At 36.0% G+C, this 19,490-nt stretch overlaps 1 protein-coding gene and 1 long non-coding RNA gene across 4 annotated transcripts in view; both read right to left on the bottom strand.

Moving 5' to 3' along the window:
* Window positions 1-19,490, bottom strand: part of LOC135080856 (uncharacterized) — a 498,609-nt gene that overhangs the window by 336,683 nt on the left and 142,436 nt on the right. The window lies entirely within an intron of this gene.
* On the bottom strand, window positions 11,581-13,144 carry LOC135080378 (uncharacterized). 3 transcript variants are annotated; one of them, XR_010258993.1, is made up of 4 exons: window positions 12,777-13,144; window positions 12,592-12,674; window positions 12,381-12,478; window positions 11,581-11,791 (listed from the first exon to the last, which is right to left on the bottom strand). It is a non-coding gene; the product is annotated as an uncharacterized LOC135080378 (long non-coding RNA). The 3 variants fall into 3 exon arrangements; XR_010258992.1 differs by having other exon boundaries at window positions 12,592-13,142; XR_010258991.1 differs by having other exon boundaries at window positions 12,381-13,144.

Raw genomic sequence — 19,490 nt, forward strand, 5'->3', positions numbered from 1 at the left:
GGATTATGGAAATTAAATTAAATCCGAGGTAGCATCTTGTTTGCGTCCGTTTTTATGGGCCAGCAATAAAATTTGCGAACATTCTCTTTTTGAAAATTAGTACCAAATATAGAAGAGATGGCACTGTGTCAATTTAGAACGCGGTGATAATGTTATCGAATGGTGGTAATGGTGGTTATAAGCGATGGTGATGAGTTCCAAAGTTTCATGTCTTAAAATTTTTAAATATCTATTTATGTTTTATATTATTCTGATGCACAGAATACACTTCATATTCGTGCTTTGAATTATCAAGTTCTAGAGAGAAGGAACTTCGTATGAAATCAACTGATTCACACTTGGCCATTTTGTTATAAAGTTAAGCACAGCCGGTCTGCATAGGTATCGATTATATTACTATCTAGGTAACTTATCAGAAATACAATGTACTCGTAGTAGTTAGTACTTATAAGCTTAATAACAGTGCCTAGGCCTCGGCGCAGACCACCAACTTTTAGTTGGCCGATAGTTGGGTCGGGCTGTTAATCAGAATGGACATTGAACTTGTAGGTATGAAAGTGCGCACATTACACCGATTTGGTATCGGCTGATTCTTCATACAAATAAAATCGGGTCCAACTTGTCGGCCAACTAAAAGTCGGTGGTCTGCGCTTAGGCTTAGACTGACTGAATTTCTAACACAAATTGACATTACTAATATCAAGCTGAAGGATTCTGACGTGCCCCCAGTATCTGCTTACCAAAGTGGATTGATTATCAATATTTCAGGGTTTCCATACAAATTACAGGCAGGTGTTCCACTCCGTACACTGTACCCTAAATATAATGGTCGAATTTAATCAAAAAGATAACCTTTCTGGAATTTTCTACCAAACGGGACCCAGTGGCCTCGTAGAAGAAAATATTAAGGGCGACTTGTACTCTATCCGGTGGGGTTACCAGTTTTTGGTAAATTTCCCCGAAAAAAGGGTTGCGCTATAAAATTTTACGTTAATAGTAAATGAGGTGAAGTTTGTTAGCGGGATGCTCCCATGTGGGGTTGCAAGGCTTTGGAAGTGAATTCTTTATGATTTTTTATTCTTTTACGCTCTGTGAGAACATGATGTTCTTAAATTTTACCCGAAATAAAACTTCACAGATGTTCTGAACATCTGTGAAGTTTTATTTCGGGTAAAATTTATTTATGAGTAGTATCATACGAGAGTATAAAATATGAATGTATAATTTCCATTCGCGAAAATATCGTAACTATTCCACGTTATAAGTGCTTCAAGTTAAGATGTTTTCCAAATAAATATTAATCCCAGATTTTTTTTTATTACTCATCGCTATAAGGCTTGAATTACCTAAAAAATTATGTACGAACTCATTTACTTTTCTGCAAAAATTAAACGAAACATAGCAATGTTGCTATATTCCTTGGAAGAGTAAAATAACGCCCATTCGTCCGAATTCACAGATATGCTAGTGGTAGTTCAAATAAAAACAGATCGTTTTCCCATGCCCCTTCTTGAGTATTTCCCATAGCAAAGTGGATTTATAAACGCGCACTCGCCGCATCTGGGCCCCGCTGATATTCCCGTTAGGGCTGCGACAGTTCAGTACGATTTATCGACAAATCTTATCGAATCTGAGAATATTGAGTTGATTCTAAAACTTGTGAGAGATGATCATATTTTACAGTTTGGTACAGCATTTGTTCATCTTTATCTACACATCAATAGGTACTTACTTATATTTGTAAGTGACTTTATTATTTATTATACCTTCAAAGTAGGTAGGTATAGCTATAATCTCTGGAACTTCTTGCTGACAGATTTTGGAAATTAGGCTCCCTCTTACTTTGGTGGACCAAAATTCATACTAGCAAAGCCGTGTGCAAAAGCTCGTAGTCAATTTCAAGTTAAGATTTTAAGTTTTAGAAATTGATAAGGTGAAACACGACATAGTTGTTTCATAAACGCATGCTGTGCTGAGTATCCGCTCTACCGAATACACACTGCCCTCAATGCACCCTTGGTACAAAATATATTTAGACATTATTTTCAAAACGATCCTTTGAATCAGATCCAATACATCGCACATCCCTATGCTCACTCGTTACACTGAATTTGATATGACCCGCGCTAGGCATTGAGCGAATCGATTTTCGACAATCTCTAGTTTGCGAATACCGAACGAATATAACAGGATGGAATCAGTAATGCCCATAAAGAAACATGCGGACTTTGTTTTGATATTCTAATGTGAGTTAGGAATTATTTCATGTTGTAAGTAATGCTTCGTATTGTAGTATGATAATAAAATCAAACTTCTGTTACCAGCAAGTAAACTTGTAACTTTTAGCAGACTTTGTATTGACTTAGAAGTAGCTAAAATACCTACTAAGTAACTACTACTTATCTATGAATAAACAATGTTTATTGTTTAATCAAAACAGCAAAATCCTATTTATAATAAATCGGGTAGAAAAGAAACAGTAGAAAATTAATGGTTTTGATACCTAGGTTATCTTAACATTCAACGTCTTAGGCTGAGTTGCACCAACTTACTTTGACCGTAACTTAAACAATAACCGGTTCTTTTTGTATGGAGTTTGACTGTTTTTGACGTTTGTTAAAGCCAAAATAAGATGGTGCAACTCAGCCTTAGGTATTCACGTATTCCGGCGAGAGAATGGTAGCAAAAATACTTAGTAAGTATTAACTGTTTTGAATCTAATAACGGTAATATTGTCATCATCATCAGTTCAGCTATTTGCTACCCATTGGTCTCTGTTAAATGAAAAAATAATCCAAGTGCCTGAAGATTCATTTTCACACTTACAATAGAAACTTTCTCAGAATAATCTAATAAGAATATCTCATTAAAATTATCTCCATTAGCACCAAACTAATAAATCTTCCCTTCTGTTTAACTTCTTTGAGACTGCTAAGCGATGGGCATCTTGCCCTGTTAAAAAAACTTGGCACTTTACCATGGTACTTACATTGTAAGGCAGTTTTGTAATGTGACTAACTACAGTAGTCTTCGTCCACTTAACTTATTTAACTTTAACATCTAAAATATTAATTTGGTATCTTAGGTAGTGACGGATGCTCCTAGTATATCCAGATTTTATTTTATTGTAAGTCGAATTACTACTAAGTAGGTAGGTATAGATACAGGTATTAGATATAGGTATTAGTACAGTCGACAATAGATATCATACGACATCCTTAATTAATTTTAAGTTCAAAAGCAAATGGGTGACTACTTCACGAGATGAAAGGCGCTTATAACTTTTTTATCTGTGAAATCTGAGGCACAAAGTAAATAAGAAATACCTACTTAAGGAAAGAAAAATTTAAGCAATAACCATTGCCATTTAAGCTTGCCGCCGGGTTAACATAGCCTAACTTGGTTTTCTCGATTCGCAAAATCGCTATGCGGAAGCCTACTGCCCCCCTAGACAAAACGCACTTTTTGGGCAAAAAAGGGGCTTTTCGACCACTTTTCGACTGGTTTGCGATTATAATTTGCACTTTGTCTAGACCCACTGTTTGTTTCTCAATAGTGTCGTTTATAAGGCGGACGCTATTACTAAAACAAAAGCCGAGCCAAGGTCAAGAGAACAAAATAAAGATGGGGGCTTATCCTAAGCAATAAATAAGCGAGGATGCTCAGTGACGTTAGAATCCTAAAGATTTATGTAACACGACCGAAATGGATGGTAAATAAATATAACCGCTGTTGGCAGAACAGCTCATCCTTTAGATTTGTTCGGTTTCGGTATCGATGCACAGAAATGGGCATTGTAATGTACGAATAGCGGACCAGTTACTGATGTGTGGTGACCACAGTGTAGTGGTTGGAAATTGGAATAAACAAAGAACGGAAGTTCAACAAGGTTATAATTATGAACTACACTGAATCGTCTTACCTGTGACATTGACAGGGGAGTGCCACCGTTAATACCGGATCACTGGTTCCGATTTTTGCCACGTTGGAAAACACTGAAATGTCATTTGCAGGAGAGCGCTGCCGTCAATGCCGGGTTACAATTTCCGATCTTTGCCATTTGACGTTTCAGAATCGTTCAACTACATACAGGATGTAGCGTGAATAGTGGTCCAAAGCAAAGGGGTCGATACACTGTACACTGAGGTATGACCATTTTTTTTTAATTTGGTACCTTGCTTTACGAATTGGTTAATAATTTCAAAACTTGACGATATTTTAGGCAGAACTTACATGTAATCAGCATTGCCCATATTATATTAAGAAGATATGTACTCCTATTCAAACGTAACGTATTCAGTGATAAATATTTGTTTATAGGAATAATGAGATAAATAAGACGTATTCAAATAGGACCAAGTATAATACCACAACGTAAATTAGATACTACTGAATAATATTATTGGAATTTCATTGGAAATTAGAATTGAAAGCAACGCAAATTAAATTTATTATTGCTTAAAGAGATATTAGTCCCTCTTTAAACTTTTTCATTAAAACATTTCGCATTAATAGCTGATGTTTGTTTTAACTTGTTATTATAATTTTAACATAAATATAAAATAAAAGACGAAAATCTAGACAGCAAATTAAGAACGTTAATTAATTAGAAAGAAAGAAGAAATGTTTATTCAGATGTTTAGTCAGTTTATTTATTAACTACCTAGAACTACTTATTCTTTTAATTTCGAAATGTCTCTACTTAGACTAGACAGTAGACTCTACTAATTAAATAATCTGTTTTCACGAAGCTCGACTTTTTTAATGAGTATTACCTAGTTTGCACTTTTGAAAATAAGTAAGTATTTAGGCTAAATTATCATCATCATTTCAGCCATAGGACGTCACTGAAGTCATGATGACCGGTTAAATTATGCTAAATTATGTCCCAAAAAAATTTAAACGTAGAAATTATTATTTGTGGTATTGGAACACAATCGCATCTGGTGTTAAGTGGGATGCAGTCTAGGATGGTAAATATTTGCCCTGTAAGTGCCTATTCACTCTCGCCTTGAAAAGACCCGTAGTTAAGTATAGTTAAGTTAAGGATTTATCCATATTATTTGCATGCCTTTTGTGATAAATGGAGAGTGATTTCAAATAGTTTACACTGTACGATCCTATCTTCGATCGCGGGACATAAAGTTCTGAGACTACCGAAACCCACACTCGGTATTGTGGGAAGAATATTAAGATGTACAGACGACAGCCATCAAGTTAAACATTGACATCCTAGGTGCATGTAATAGGTACTATTTTTCAACAATTTATAGTCTGATGTGCTGACTGTACATAAGACTACTTACGAGTAGACTATAAATTTGAGATGTACCAATCTACGTGATCGAAATTACTTGAAACTGTTTTCTAGTCTAAAGTTATTCGGAATGTTTAATTCAGTTTCCTTAAATAAAGGATTTAACAATAGGAATCTCCTAGATTAGCATGGCAAGAAAAGGTTTACATATAGGATTTTAGGCTAACCCAACGAATCACATTCGCTATTCCTCTAATTTCATGTTGAAACGGGACTATTCCCACCTCTCGTTCCCACCACTGCAACTCCTGTGTAGCCAGGATCTACAGCTTAACCGCCAATAAAAACCCAACCAGTGAAGGTCAAGTATGTCCCGGTTATTTCATGTTGAAAGGCTACTAAAGTTACTTTAGTCTACGCCCACAAAATTTATCCAACTAGGATGATTGCTAACTTGTCTAGCTAGAAGATATTCTCTCTTAAGCTCGTCCCGACAAATCAAGCAAACTGACCATTTAGAATTAACTGACACCTAATACCACCAAAAGCAATTGTAGTCTCTTAGGCGAGTCTCTAGCAGCCTTAATAGTGCTATTTCCCGCGCAAAGTATATCAGCTTAAGCGTGTTTTATGCCCCATAAACTGGAGTTATATCTCGTTGACACGCTGACCTTTCCGGGCTTATTTGGTGAAACAATCTTATTTACTGTTTTTCTTACTATAGAAGACGATGCAACCGTGATATAGTTATAATCATAGATGTTAGAGTTGGACGGGTATCCGTCCAACCAGATGGAGCTGGTGAGGGTTGTACATGGAAGTCCATCTGAAGGTGACTGAGATCGTGAACGACGTAGGGCGCCAGTAAAACGATGACTCATTTTGATACTTTTATTAGATGTTCACAGTTCGGTGTCCGTAATAAGAATGAATCAATTCGGCCGGCTTGCCGCTTTTATAACGAGTCTCCCCGCAAGGTGGGGCTTGCACGTGCAACGTAAACTTGTTTAAGTGCAGGTGTTGTTTTGCAGCAACCCGCTCGTCTTGTTTCTCTTTACAATATTACGTAGTGTTTTAAGACTCACAAATCAACAATATTGTGAATAATTAATTACAGTAAATGAATTTAATATAATAATAGAAAATATTATAAATTAATTATTATTATAACAAATAACTACTTATTATATTTCTTTATTTGTGTATAATTTCGCATTCGCGCTATCATAGATATTTAGAGAGATGCCTACTATACATTATTGGCATTTGAGTGTCACGAACTATTTGACGCTGACTGTTCCTTGCTTACTTCTAAATACATTTCATACTTGACCACAACCATGTAATGTGCAGTTTTGTGTACAAAGTAACGGTCATTTTAGTTTGTTTAGCTTCAAATACCGTCCACAAGCAAATTATTTCGGTCATCATCATCATCATCATCATGTCAGCCATAGGACGTCCACTGCTGAACATAGGCCTCCCCTAATGCTTTCCACATTGATCGATTGGTAGCGGCCTGCATCCAGCGCTTGCAATTATTTCGGTCGTCGGCTACCTATTTAATATTATGACCGTAATAGTGCTATTCCAGAGCAAAGTGTATTAGCTTAGAGTGTTTTATGCGCCATAAACAAGAGTTATAAGTACCTCGTTGACATGCCGGCCTTTTCTAGGGAATTTATTCTGAGATGAATTCAGATTGAGCTTTCATCCCGTTTTTTCGTCTATGCTAACCAGATTTATCTTCTTCATATCATCATCATTATCATCATCATCTCAGCCATAGGACGTCCACTTCTGAACATAGGCCTCCCCCAATGCTTTCCATGTTGCCCGGTTGGTAGCGGCCTGCGTCTAGTGCCTTCCTGCTACCTTTATAATGTCGTTGGTCTACCTTGTGGTGTGTGTGGTAGGTGGACGTCTGACGCTGCGCTACTTCATGTCGCTTTAAAATTTTTACTGACCAACCGCAATATTCATAATTAGATTTTGATTTCTCTTGAAGCGCTGATTCTGTGATTCAAGTACCTACAACTGTTGCATAGTTTTCGAAATGTTTTCCCCTGAAGGATTTTAGTATTATCTTAGGACACTTTTGAGCTCATGCTCATGAAATAGATAAACGTTAGAACTGAGAGACGTGTGAAGTAACATTCTGAAAATACACAATTTTTGCAAATTAATTAACATTAATGAAAGCCAAGTCTCTCCCATCACTAATTTCGGATGTTTGATGTCCAATTCCCAATATTTTTAATAAAGCTTGCGGGAAGGGTTCGTTTGTTTACTGAGCAATAAGGAAGGGTCCTCTTCACCGCCATTGGGCAGAGCACCTGCCACTCCGGCATTAATCAGTTCTAATAAAAACATAATTAAAAAAGATCAGGCCAGGCCGAGGGTCCTGTGCTGTCATTTCGGTTATTAATATTAATGAACCGCACTTAGGGTTGTCGACTGAGAATGCCTTCTACTAGGTATGTATGGATACAGAGCCACTTTCGTGTGTACGTTTCAGTCAAATGTTGTGCATTACTGCTTGAGGGTGGGCCTGATGAAGGTCGCGGGAAGCACCTGGATGTAAGCAGTGCAGGATTTTTATTGTGAAAATCATTTTATATCGTTGTGATACGTGTGATTTTACAACATTCGTATTGCATTTGCGAAAGCTGACGTACTGGCGACTGTACATTCTGCGCTTCAGACTATTGCGTATCACTATCTTGCCACAGAATAAAAGCTATCTTTCCACAACGAAGTACAGTCTGATGTACTTTTTGAAATCATTAGATAAAATTTTCTTTCTAGAAATAATTTTGTCAACCCTAACAATTTCCACAAAACCTACAAGGATATCTAATTGTCTTGGTGATAGCCCTTCTGTTATTTTTCCTTTAGGGTTACCATTTCAGAACTTTTCTCATTGCGGAAAAACGTTGGTCTTATTTAGATTAAATTAGGTTAGAATTAGAATTATAACTAGCAAGCACTCATTTTTCTTTTGAGAAAAGGGAAAAAGTCTTAGAACTTAGATAGATAATGTTTGTATAAACGTTGCTTAAGATAATATAACAGTTGATCAACCTAATTAGTCTAAATAATAACTATGACATAGTAATTGCTGAGACAATTCTTAAAATAAATATGATATGATTCGTGCACTAATTATGTCGCTTGAATGGTGTGTGAATTACGAGCAATGAAGACAGACAGATCCTTTAACATGACAAATATTTTGTTATATTTAAACATAAGCTCTAACACGATCTAAATATTGCACTAATAAGTTTTAGTAAACGTTAATTAGTATTTTGATAATTAGATATCAACAAAATATCTACCACAATTTGTATTAGGTATATTATGTCTATATTTTTCCGAATTATGAGAAACCTCAATCGCTACTATAGGTACAATAATAAATATAGTATAGTAAACAACTCGGCACTGAGTTCACTAACATTGGTCTGTAGTCACACTAATTATCACTGTCTTCCTAAATGTTCCTTGGTTCGTCTTATTATTCCCTATTACATTATAAAGCCCTGCATTTTGAAGAATTGTTGTTATTTGGAACAATTAGTTCAGAATCATATTTTATGGAAAGTTTTTACTCTGTAACTTTTAAAAGTCTTTAAGTCTAGTTAGTACTACCTTTAATGTTACTTGAGCAAAATATAAAAGCAACAGATTACGACCACAGTATATTCCAGAAGGCCGATCAACCGAGCGCATCTGAGCCACATCATCTATAACCGGGATAAGAAAAACGCTTGTGTAAAACATACGGCGTTCTACGTCGGAAAGATTTCATTTTTCTCTTTTAGAGATAAAAAGGATAAATGCGACACAATATGTATCCAGTAAACCAGGAAGAAAGATTTTATTTTTAAGTGATTTACAGAGAAACTCATAGTTTCATAACCACGCGTTTAATCCTAAAATAGAGATTTTAAACTTTCGCGTTCCATTTAATGAAATAAAGAAACACGGCAACGCGATATGAGTTAGGTAATTACGCCCGTATTCACAAACAATGCTTGCATAAGTGAAGCAGCAAATCGAACGGACAGCGTTGAATAGAGCTCTTTGATGGTTCGTGTGTCACCCTGTGTATTTTCTTTTATTTCTTTAGTTTAAAATGTTATTTTTTGTTGAAAAATAATCTCATGAGATCACTCATCTTTATACTCGTGATTCAAGAAGATGTCTTCCACTTTATGTTTATTATTCAGTTATCACTCAAGACTGCCAGTGACAGTATTACTAAAAAAAATTACTCAGTTTTGAATTTCGAGCCTTACTTTTTGAGCATCACTTTAACATTTGAAGCAGAAACCTCACAAAAATCCACGGCAAATTTATAATTCGTCTCAGTCACCGATTAATACAATCCTTTTAAGGCTTGGTATTTCTGCTAAAGTAGGTATTTCGCGCTGTCAAAATCTGCGCGCGCAATACTTCGCCGAAGACAGCGCGCCAAAGAGCTCTCGCGGCTACACAGTATAGAAATACGCAGTTGGTTAGGTTAGGTTGACTTCCTTCCGTTCAAGCGTCACACTCACAGCACTTTCTAATACAAATCATATCCAAGTGATACAAATTAAAACAACTTTCAAAATTTTTGGGAATATATTTTAGATTCGAATAAATATAGAATATAACTGCCAAAGTAAACACGGTTCAAAGAGGCGTGGCGTCACCCGACCTTCCGGAAGTTCCGCGCCGGCTAAAAGAATTTCAAGATTACGTCACCCGACCTATCGGTAGATCCTCGGGAGCTTGAGCGATTGGAAAAACATTTTATGATCAGTTACTCGTAGTAGCGATTGATTGATTAGCACAAAGCTTTGCATGTAGTTAATTACATTAATCAGTACACGCATCAATTTTGTTCAGTCTTTTTGTTTATTAATAAATAAAAATGTCATACTAAAATTGCATACATATTTGTTTGTATTGGTATGGGTGTTTTCTTTCCATAATTTATGTATAACGTATGTACGGGGCTCTGTATCGAAAATCACTATGAGCAATGAGCATCACACACGGTTACCTGGAGTGCATTACCGCAGCAAAATTTTTATAAATGTTGTGCTTTAGAGAGTCGAGAGTATAGCAGATAATTAGTCCTTTGTTTGTTTGTTTTGTGATGTCCCAGATCTCGTAAATGGCTCAACGCAGAAGTTTGAAAAAAATACCAATGATAGACCTTGATATGTCCAAATTAGTTCAAACATTAGTCATTGATTTGAATGATAAACACCAGTGTAATTAAAAGATTTCAGAAAATCAGATAAAACGGATTTGTGAGTAAACCAGTACTCTTACAATCGAATAAAAAGGTGTAGCATGTACGCTTGGTACACCTTTATAACCACAGTATGTTTTTGGCTAAAAGATTCTTCTATCTTGCAGTTTAGACTTTTATTACAGACCTCAGACAGTATTTTTGGAAAACTTTTACGCATGGTGGAGGAAGGGACGCTCTAGAGACTCAAGTCTAGAAGGAGTCACATGAACTCCAAGTTTTAAATCCGTTGACATCTGCTGCATCTGCCATCTTTTTGGCTAGAAGATTCTTCTATCTTGCAGCTTAGACCTTTAGCTACAGACCTTAGACAGTATTTTTGAAACATTCTTACGCATGGTGGAGGAAGAGACGCTCTAGAGCAGTGGTTCTTAACCGGTGGTCCGCGGACCACTGGTGGTCCCTGGAGGCATTCCAAGTGGTCCACGATGTGCACTTGCACACCTTAGTCAAAACCACTTTTAACTGATTTTTGCAGTCAAACTGGTTTTGACCGATTATGAGGTGGTCCCTGACAAGACAGAAATTTGGTAAAATGGTCCCTCATGACTTAAAGGTTAAGAACCACTGCTCTAGAGACTCAAAACTACAAGGATACACATGAACTCCAGTTTTAAATCCGTTGACATCTGCTGCATCTGCCATCTTTTTGGTTAGAAGATTCTTCTATCTTGCGGCTTTCAAATTCAAATTCAAATTCATTTATTTTGACCTTTAGCTACAGACCTTAGACAGTATTTTTGAAACATTCTTACGCATGGTAGAGGTAGGGACGCTCTAGAGACTCAAGTCTACAAGGAGTCATATGAACTCCAGTTTTAAATCCGTTGACATCTGCTGCATCTGCCATCTTTTTGGCTAGAAGATTCTTCTATCTTACAGCTTAGACCTTTAGCTACAGACCTTAGACAGTATTTTTTATTATTTATTTGTGTCAGTGTGCTCTTCTAAAGAGTGTAAGACGATTGTATTGTAAATATGAAAATTTGCCGGAGCAAAATAAAAAAATAAATACTTAAATTGACAACAATTTAATTGTGGGTTAGACACAAATATTTAAAAAGAAAAATTAAGGGATGGGTCGTTGGGCCGTTTGGTTGGTACTGATTAAAAATACTTAAGATTACTAGCGCGCTAGTCGCCACCACTCGGCTCAACCCCCTCCGCACCCGTCGGGCGCAGCAAGCGTCTGGCACTGCGGGACAGCCGGTGCCAAACACCTCCTAGTGTACAAAAAATATATTATTAAAATATCGTTACAGTAAGTGCACCACTGGTGCATTAATACCCTACAGCTTAAACAGGTAGTAATAGGCATATTAACACAAAGAAATTAATTTACTTGTGTTCGCTTAGTTAAATTACTACGACACACAAAAAAAACAATCCATCGCTCTCAAGGATGGAGCAAATGTGAACAGAGCAAAATCCAACGGTAATTCATTACAATGGTAAATCTATTTAGAAGGTAACATTTTGGTAAAATGTAATCATCGTAATTATTATATCATCTACCTTCACAAAGTGAACTAAAAATAGTTAACACAACAGAATCCATCGATAATACATCACAATGGTAAACTTATTTAGGAATTTACTTTTTGGTAAAATGTAATCATTGTAATTATCACATCATTTACCTTCATAAAGCGAACTAAAATAGTTAACACAACAAAATCCATCGATAATACATCACAATGGTAAATTTATTTAGGAATTTACTTTTTGGTAAAATGTAATCGTTATGTGGGTAATCTACTTTTTCAAAGTAAACTAAAATAATTGACAAGCTCAATAGAAAACGGAACCAACCTATGAAGTAGGGTAGCCCTGGACCGTGGTGGACGGCCTCGGTAGTGTACATATCGGCCAGTCATGGTCGGGGAACGACTCTCAGGCACCATCGTCACCTTTTGAACAAAATTTACTAAATTGCGGACACATCACCGAGTACCGTGTTTCTAATAATTCATTCTAACTCAGCGGAGAGGCGAATGAGGTCGAGAAAGAAATTACAACATACCTTCAACGGAGGAAAAATCCGGCGACAGCCGCTAAAGCAGGACACAGCGCAGAGCTCGCCACTGAGCACTGCCCAACCAAAATCTGTGAATAACAACCACGCGCATTGGTTAACAATGCCGCCAATGCAAACAACAAAATAACAAGAAGAAACTCAAGGTAATCCTTGGAATAGGACCTGCTTACCTTCAGTAACAGAACTCAGCACGTGGCAGTGAGTCCGCAAAATCACGGGGCTTTCGGATTTATTCCAAAATTCCCTTTTAACGTAGAGGATGACGATGCGTGCCCTGCCCGTTTATCAGGGAACGGCACGGTTCAGACCTCTTGGAATTCGGGACACTATCACACCACGTACAAAAGAACTTCCGTTCGCGATCACCGCCAACCAAGCAAAAGGAAAGGACACTCCAAAAAGCGCCGGTCATCACCCGTGACTCAGATGTTCGTTCGAAAACTTGTCACTCCAACAAATCACAATATCAAGCAGTTTTGTATAATTTTTATCTTTACTTTCAATAAATGCTACTTGTTTTAACTAGCCTCTTATTGAATAATTTCGACATGAGAACTCACAATACCTACTGCTTCTCTCATTTAAATTTAATTAAATAATTAAACTTTAGGAAGAAAAAAAATTACAAACAAGCAAGTTTCTGAACGTCACCTGCGTGTTTCGTTTCACTCAGAATATGTCAAATTTCTAGAACGTTCCGAATCCATGATCGATCAAGATACATTACAATGTTATTTTAATATAAACATTGAGGAAAATACTGTAAATAGCTAGAATTTAAATTAAAGAGCCTAAATATTAAGTTTTATAAAAATTTAGTATTGAACATTTAATTTTGTTATACACTTTTTTTTTACTAAAAGAATGAAACGCAACGCATTGATCTGTCAAACGGAGACATTCAAAAGTGAGGTTATTTATTGCTCTGTGTACTAAAACAATGTAATTAATTTTAATAGAAGTTAATCAAAACTCAGTGAATCACTTACAATGACACAATCAAGTGACAAAGGAAATACTGTACACTTTGTAATATGTGACCTTACGGTCCGTTGGAATGTTTGTTTGTGGAAATCGGTAAGTATTCAATCTCGCCAAGAAAAAAAGTGTTACAGTATGTAGTTGTAGGTACTATTAAAATGTAATTTTAACTCATTGGTTTTGTCTCATATTTGAGGAATGTACTATGTATTATGAGTAGAGTCTTCGTTTAAAAGGATGCGAACGATTTAAATTTCAATAGGTAGACAAAATTGATAATTCTTAGTTATCAAAAATTTAAACTTTGCCAGTAATACTGATATTATTATACTGTGACTCATCAAAGTCATCATTGTCAAAAATATTGACAAATCGCGAACTGTCACGGCCAAAAAACTGACACGCGTCCGTCCTCCGTAAGCGCCACCGCGCGACTGATTGAGATTGTCCAAGCCGTCATGGACGATTTTTTCCACATTTTTTAACATAGTAACTAAATAAGACGCAATATAAAAATTTCATCCGTTAAAAGCCCTCAAGTTATTTCTGAACTTTAGTTTAGTAAAAGATTTAGAATCTCAAATCGCTTATTTTAAAAATAAAACCATAAATAGAAAACGAATAGAGGTGACTTTGGGAATTTATTCTATCGAGTCAACTTCATCAAATCGTGTTTCCATCCGTTAATAGCCCTAGAAAATATCCTCAACTATGCCTAATAAAAATCTTAGCCTTTAATTTTACTGTTTAGTACCTCAAAAATGAAAAATGAAAACCTCATTTTCGCCATTTTCTCTGCTACCCGGCCTTAAAGTCCCCGTCAACTTTAAACTGCGAGTGACATCTGGATAACCTTAATCGCATTTAAATGTGATCTCTTTTGGATTTCAGATTAAAATTGGGGACAAAAATCGTCCGTTCCTTTGAAGATTTTTAAGTGACACTCGTTATGGTTTGACGTCGAGGGTCAAGTTACTCCGTTTTCACTTTGAATATTCTAAATGTTGTTTTAAGTAGGAATTTTCTTATGTAGGTTTTGTATCAGGACTTTCGTAATAATCTTGCACTCACTTCTTGGATTACACGCATTTTGTTAAACTTGTCGTGTCGACAACAAACCTACACAGTCAACCCAAAACTCCGCTACAAGAGTGGCGTTGTCAGCAGCATTCATTAAATCTTCCTGCATGCAGTTGCTTCGACTGACACACTAAATATAGGATATTTAGCTATAGGCCTGTAATATCCTCCTAACTGTGATTAACAAAAATAAGTGAAAAACGAATTTCCAGCTAAAAAACTTTAACAAATTGAGTATTTTCAAATAATACATCAGCACAAAAATGCTCGATATTTTCCGAGACCGTCATTCTTTTAAGCCTTTGCTGTACTCAAAATAGTTAAGTATTGCAAGCCAGCGTTCAAGCGCAAGCATGCTTTTAATTGGCTTTCAGTTTCGCTTCGCTCGCTCAGCTCGCTCGAAAAAACTGTGCTACGTTGATAAGGCAAGTTTCCTTTGATTAATTACACGGCTAAGCCGCGCTTGTGGTTTGTAAAGACGTTAAAAGACTAAAGAGTGGCTGTTTTGTCTAAAAGCATAGCAAGGAAGATGGAGGACCAATTTTATGGTTGACGGCCAGGCAATTGCGACATAGTGGCGGAGAAAAGTTTCAAAGTTAGAGTTAAGTTATGAAAGTGTAATGTGATTATAACTAAGGAAGCGCTTTTCATGGTGCGTTGAGCTTCGGTGCTGTTGCAGAAGCACATAAAAGGTTAGTTTTCAAAAACATATCGCACCTTATACCCCTATTTACATGTAAAACACATCAAAACACACCGAATGTGTCTGAAATTATGATATTTTGTCGTATCTACTTACCGTCTACCTACTTCTACGTACTTATCTACATATCTATCTATGAATGGGATCACTACACTTAAAATTCTAGAAAAAGCTTTGTTTCCTTTTACTTTGATAAATAAATATTTATCAAATGTGATAAATATGTAACTTAATCTTAACTCAAAGGCCCATATAATATACTAAGTTTCTACCTTCTTAATTGGACTCAATATAACGAAGTTATCGTGAAAACTGACGCTTACTGAAAAAAGCTTTCCACTCGTACTCGGATATTTTGGGTGTCACGAACTACATATTTGAAGCTGACTCTACGAAGTTGCGGGCACAGTAGTTCTAGTTCACTCATGAAGCGTACAACGGACATGCGAAACACACAAAACGTTCGTAAAACAATTAAACAGTAATCAACCGTCTCCTGAATTCTTTAACTTCTGACGCGCCATTAGCGTTACTGTCCTCTATAAAAGTGGGGACAACTCGACCGCAGTATGGGACACCCTTAATTGCTCGTATAGGGCCTAGCCCTAAAACGCTGGAATACCAGCGGTTAAGTGTTATTCAGTTATTTACGAGTATGCCCCCCTCTCCTCTGCCCGCCATTAGAGGGTCTCGTTAGATAATACAGGGTGTAAGAGATTAGAATATGGCAAAAACAATAAAGGTCAGAGATCCTGATTGTTGGGTATGCGCCGCGTGGCTGCGATCATCTGCATAATATTTATTATGTGCTTTATACCAATAAACCTCAGTGCGCTCTAACCGGACTTTCACTCTAAACATATCCCCTATTCGCGTATATAACACTGATAAAGTTAAGTATGTCATATACCGCTCCGTTACAAGTAATGATAACTACTTGCTTCCCGATTTTGTTAATATGTATGTAGTAGATACCTAAGATGTAGTTATCTCACAGACAAGTTGCTAAATGGCGTTCAGGGACGTTCACAGTTTTATTGTCTTACAATTTTATTGTTTAATAGTTAAAAATAATATTAAACTTAATAACATCGAGCTCGAAGCGTTTATGTGAACAATGAACATTTTTATACAACCAATTTCTGACGCCCTGTATGAAAAAAATTATTGAAGAAGCAAATAAATAAAAAGTTTGACGCAGAGAAAAATTCGAACAAATAACTAGAAATTCAATGAAAACTAAGACGAATGAGATCATCTATCTATAAGATTCTTAGATATCTTCAAGAAACCTTGAAAAATTCTATAGAAATATTTTTCATTCCCGGATCTCACTAAACAGACAGCATAGATTTAATCAAAGAAAATCGTGTCGTATTTTCCTGGATTTGCATGAATTATTATTGAGAGTTGCTTGGCTAGTAAATGCGAAATATATTTTTGCAATTGGTGAAGAGAAATCCCAACTCTTTGACCGATTACTCTTTTATATCCTTTATGGCTATTATGGCATTTAATACGTCTTTATTAAAACTATTATACAATTTAATATACATGGCGCACGTCACTATGTGGTTGTGGGTTTGACTTTCATAATATTAGTGTGATAAACATACATTTATTTATTTAGGAAAGAAAACCAAGGTTTTACAGTGCGTAATGAAAACAAGTTAGGCAACTCAGGTAAACCACTTTCTCACAGGTAGAAAACAATTTAAACAATTAAATAGCCTTTGCACCAGGATGACTACATAGTAGGTACTACCGTACTACGTACAGTATAGAAACAGATTACCGAAATAAAAATATTTTGAAAACATTTCCAAAAAGAAAAACAATTTAAATATTTATGTAAATCCGTCATAACGTAGCCGTAGTAGTCATAGTATCTACTGGTTTGTTTGGGACTAGATAGTTAGTGTTGTAATTATCCAACTAAAATTGAATCCAATTTACCTTATAACAGGAAATGTTTATCTATTTTAACCAGGAACTCAGCATTATGTAATCTGGAGCTGTAGTGTTATCATTGAGGGAGCCAGCAGTAAAACTCAGTCCAAATTATAGCTTTATATATTTGCCGGTCGTAAAATAAAGTTGCTCGATAAAATTGTTTGGCTCCATTGTTGGAAGGATTCAGGTCACATAGGAAGTAATGGTGTTGGATTTTCAACTTGCATTTTCCATAGATAACGAAGTCGCTAGGATATTTTGTCGCATAATCGCTCCTTTAGAACTACATGATGTACCTATTGTTTAAATTTGTTTACCTTATTAACCTTAAACCTAGGCGCAGACCACCCATTTTTGGTTGGCCGAAGTTGTATGGGGCTATTAATCAGTATGGAGATAATATGCAAGTGCGCACATTACACTGATTTGCTATCGGCCGATTCTTCATACAAATTAAAATCGGGCACAACTATCAGCCATTTAAAAATTGGTGATCTGCGCCTAGGCTATCAAGCTAAAAGACTGTATAAGCAGCCATATTTTTTTTGTTATTAAAAACATTAGTAACAACTCCGACTCCAACATCAGCAACTAACTCTTAACGTAAAAAAAAATAAAAACTAACTTTTTCATTTCTTTGACAATGTTATTCATAATTTTAATTGTCGTTCTAGTTACTAATAGAGTGCCTGTAAGAGTCCCGTAATGAGCCTGCAGCGAAGTAGGTACATTATTGCGTGTGGTTTCAAAACCTTAATTAAGGTTTGTACTCGTAAATTTTCATGTTGTCACCGTAGTACGTAGTACCGTCATAAGAAAAGATAACGTTTTTGCTGTGCATGTGATTTGTGAGCCCGCGAAAATAAATTTCGAATGCGCGAACTGACAACCCCTTTTTCTTTTGTTTTATGTTCTTCGCGTCATGTTTTTTCGACTTTCATTTGTTTTTATCAGAAAGAAACATTCCTTTTCTTTGTTATTTTTCTGTTATTTACGTCAGCGTAAGTAGGCAGTATACTTATTTTATTTCATGGTTAGATATTATTATTTGGCCACATGATGACCACTCGAAATATAATAATTATTCCGATTCAATTTCGAGATGATTAATCACTTCGTGCTTATGCGAGCCGCCCGCATCCAGGCACCTTCCTCGACCTTCACCAGATCGTCGATCCACCTAGTGGGAGTCAGTCTCCTATACTTACTGGCTTGTAAATTAGACCAGGGTTGTCACATCAATAAAATTCTTACTAATCACGACACATAGAACACAGTCATTTATTATTGTTGGACTTTCCAATATAAATCAGCTTAATTCCTGGACAAACAGAAATCTTACAAGACTTTTGTCACAGTCAAGCCAACAAACGCACATCGATTACTTAAAATTGCGCAAGTGGGGCGATATTTTTGGATAATGTGCGCGTTTATATGATTTATAGTTGGTTCCGTCGTCGTGGGCGCTTCACCTCGGTTTTCCGAAATTATTTTATTTTGCAAATATTTTTCTTGTACACTGTAAAGAGATTAATGTTGTAATGGAATGATCAATCAAGATATTACGAGTCCGATGCAGCTGTTGCAAAGTTTTTTTGTATAAAAAAGTGTAACAGTGTTAATAGAATGAAGAATGTTGATGAGGGTTAGCAATTTACAGCCAGTTTTTTGTTTCACTTGAATTATAAAATAGCTAGCACTATTACTGCAAATTTTCCTATTTCCCTTATCTCTATTTTTTATACAGCTGAATACGAGTAGGTAGGTGCCATGACAGTGGAAAAATGTATGGCTTATATTTTTATGTCATCGATATTTTAGTTGTATGACTGACTACGCCCTTATTATTTCATACATATCTTCAATTGGAATAAACTCAATTCCAAACTAAAATTGTAGACTCTATGAAACAAAAACAACGTGAGGCAAAATTAAGTGACTTATTGTGTAAATAATTAACAATATCCAACTTCGCACTAATTAATTACAAAATAACAAATTAATTTTGCTATCCGTACAAAATGTCAAGTGCGCGATCGGAACCGGCGTTAATGAACAATCATTCCGCGACGTGGGGAAATATTTACCCACTGAAAGTATTGTTTAATTACGTGAAACATTACTCTGACGTCATCTACTCACATACTAAAAGTTATTAAAAAGCTGA

The sequence above is a fragment of the Ostrinia nubilalis genome, chromosome 18, assembly GCF_963855985.1.
Source record: "Ostrinia nubilalis chromosome 18, ilOstNubi1.1, whole genome shotgun sequence".
Taxonomy (NCBI): Eukaryota; Metazoa; Arthropoda; class Insecta; order Lepidoptera; family Crambidae; genus Ostrinia; species Ostrinia nubilalis.